This window comes from Triticum dicoccoides, chromosome 2B, assembly GCF_002162155.2.
Source record: "Triticum dicoccoides isolate Atlit2015 ecotype Zavitan chromosome 2B, WEW_v2.0, whole genome shotgun sequence".
Lineage (NCBI taxonomy): Eukaryota > Viridiplantae > Streptophyta > Magnoliopsida > Poales > Poaceae > Triticum > Triticum dicoccoides.
In genome coordinates, this window is record NC_041383.1 from 84,428,560 (window position 1) to 84,432,145 (window position 3,586).

Here is a 3,586-nt window from a genome sequence, read left to right on the forward strand (position 1 = left end):
GGGGGTTAGATAAGTAGCCTAATAAGACAGAAGATAAAATCAAAGCAGGTTAACTATTGAAAGAATGTAGGGGCCTTGCTCCTACTTTGATCGATGAACCAGCATGGCAAAGTCCTGCTTGAACCTGTTCCTCCAAGAATCAAACGAAGGTAGAATCCCTCTGAAGTGTTTATCATTCCTTTCCTTCCAGATCCCCCAGGCAGCGACTGCAAAAACTTCTAAAAACATCGGCCTTGCCCATCTGTCCTTGCCCTCATGCAGCATTCTGAACCAGTCGGTGTCATTTGGCCATTGTATCCCCAAAGCATCCCAGCATCTCTGACTGAAGGGGCAGGTGAAGAATAGATGAACTATATCTTCCTCAGGCGGGTGATGGCAGAGTAGGCAGGTATAGTCATCATTTTGGACTCTGAAATGCCTTCTCCGGAGCATATTCCTAGTGTTCAACCTGTCAGCCACCAGCAGCCACAAGAACACCTTCCATTGCATTGTACATTTGGTTTTCCAGATCCAGTCAAAAATCTCATCAACTTGTATCTGGCTAAAACAGTGGGCATAGTATTTTGAGGATCGAAATTCACCACCTCCCCAGACACAAGACCACACATCCTTGTCATCAGTCATTGAGGTTTCCAGGGTCTTTGACTGCAGTCCAGCAACCTCATTCGTAGCCTCCAAAGATAGAGGTAGGTGGAATACATCTCCTAATCTCTCAGAGGACAGGAGATGCCTCACAGATATGTCTGGTTCCTTAGCAAAGGAAAAAGCTCTCGGGTATTTGTCTTGAAAAATCTCAGAATTCCAATTATCTTTCCAAAACAGGATTGTGTCCCCAGCCAAAACCTCCAATTTGGTGACCCCTCTCTATATATATATATCAGAAAGTTGCATGACATCTCTCCACCAGAAAGATCCACATGGGTCAGAAGCATGCGGTATTTTGCCCACATAGTAGGTATCCCAAATTAAACTTACCCAAGGAACATCATATTTGTTATAGAATTTGTGGAGCTGCTTCAACAACAGCCCTTGGTTTTGGGTCTTAAGATCAATGATCCCCAGCCCTCCCTTGCTTTTGGGTTTGCACACCATACTCCAAGCTGCCAGCGAGCTGCCCCTATACCCATCGTCAGACTTTCTCACCCAAATACATGACCTGGGCAGTTTATCAAGGTGCTCAATTATCTTCGGATTTATCTTGATGGAGCACATGGCATAAATAGCCAGAGAGGTGACCACAGAATTGAGCAATGTTAGCTCGGAGCCGTAATCCAGGAGCGAGGCTGCAGCAGGTACCCTCCTCTGAACCGAGGTGACCAGCGGCATCAGGTCAGTCACGCTCGGGCGCGTGGTGCCCATGGGCAGGCCCAAGTACGTAAATGGCATGGTGCCAATAGAGCAGCCAAAAATGGCTGCAATTTCCACCGCCAGCACCGGATCAGAATTGATGGGAACCAATGTCGACTTGTGAAAGTTGATCTTAAGGCCCACCGACTTTGCATAGTCAACCAGGATAGTTTTCAACACTTGCGCTTGTGAGATATAAGCAGGGAACACAGCGATCGTGTCGTTCGCATACTGAATTACAAGATAGTTACTATCCGAAGTGGGTAGGGGTAATTGCAGCAAGCCAGATCGACTGGCATCATTGATCGCTGACTGTAATAGGTCCGCTGCGAGAACAAAGATCAAAGGCGACAGTGGATCTCCCTGTCGCACTCCACAAAGGCAGTCAAACTATTTCCCTGGTGTTCCATTAAGCAACACCGAAGAGCTTCCGGAGGAAAAGATACACTTGATCCACCCCAACCACTTCTCATTGAATCCCATATGTTTCATGATCTCAATCATCGGTTCATGCTGAATGGTATCGAAAGCCTTTGCGAAGTCAAGTTTCAGGATACAGCAGGCTCTCCCCGATGCTTGGCATTGGTGAATGTATTCAAACACCCAGGCTAGGCAGTCCTGGATCGACCTCCCTTTCAAGAACCCGTACTGGTTCCGATGAATGATCTTGAGCACAAGTTTCTGCAAACGGTTACCCAGCAACTTAGTTATCAGTTTCAGACAACAATTAAGTAACATGATGGGCCTGAAGTCATTAGCAGTCTCCGGCGACTGGGTTTTAGGGATGAGAGTTATAAATCCCAAATTTAGACTCTGGAGATCAATGACACTATCATAGAAATCATTGATCCTATAGAAGTCATCTTTGATAATGTGCCAACACGATTTCAGAAAGCAGCCATTGAATCCATCGGGGTCAGGTGCTCTATCCGATGGCATCTTGCGAACGACTCTGTCAATCTCATCATGTGTGAATGGTGTGGTTAGCTCCTCTAGTCCCTCCACCTTTTAATGATTCTAGACAGATCAAACTTCATTTCATACTCTCCTTTCTTGCCCAATCTCTCCCTGTAAGTGTCAAATAACTCTTTTGCTTTACCCAGATGGTCAGTTACTACTGTGCCATCCTGAAGCTTCAACGAAGCTATGGAATTTTTACGATATCTTTCAGATGCAGCAGAGTGAAAGAATTTGGTGTTATCACCTCCACAAGTAAACCATCATACCGTGTACCTCTTTTTCCAATATTCTCGTTTGTAGCCAAGAAGGGTAACTAGATGGTTTTTGAGAATCAACCTGAAGTTGGCTTCCGGTACTGTGAGAGGTCTTTTGTCTTCGATATTGTCAAGTTCCAGAAGGGCCCAATTGGAATTATCAATACACAGATTCAAGCGAGAAATCTGTTTACTCCAACGTTTAAGAGCATATCTTAAGTTTTTAAATTTCTTGCACAAAAGTTGAGCCGAATTTGGTGCATAGTAGTATTTCCCCCAGGTGGATTGCACCAAATCAAAGAATCCTGGGTGGGATATCCAAAAGTTTTCAAACCTAAACACCTTGCTCGTAGGGACCGAAGTTTCAATCGAAATCATACAAGGAGTATGACCAGACACTGGTTTGGCAATAATAAAGTTGTTATTTATATTTCCTTATATCATGATAAATGTTTATTATTCATGCTAGAATTGTATTAACCGGAAAGTTAGTACCTGTGTGAATACATAAACAAAACTGAGTGTCCCTAGTATGCCTCTACTTGACTAGCTCGTTAATCAACGATGATAAGTTTCCTGACCATAGACATGTGTTATCATTTGATGAACGGGATCACATCATTAGATAATGATGTGATGGACAAGACCCATCCGTTAGCTTAGCATAATGATCGTTTAGTTTTATTGCTATTGCTTTCTTCATGACTTATACATATTCCTCTGACTATGAGATTATGCAACTCCCGAATACCGGAGGAATACTTTGCGTGCTATCAAAGTCACAATGTAACTGGGTGATTATAAAGATGCTCTACAGATGTCTCCGATGGTGTTTGTTGAGTTGGCATAGATCAAGATTAGGATTTGTCACTCTGAGTATCGGAGAGGTATTTCTCGGCCGTCTCGTTAATGCACATCACTATGAGCCTTGCAAGCAATTTGACTAATGAGTTAGTTATGGGATGATGCATTACAGAACGAGTAAAGAGACTTTCCGGTAACGAGATTGAACTAGGTATGATGAT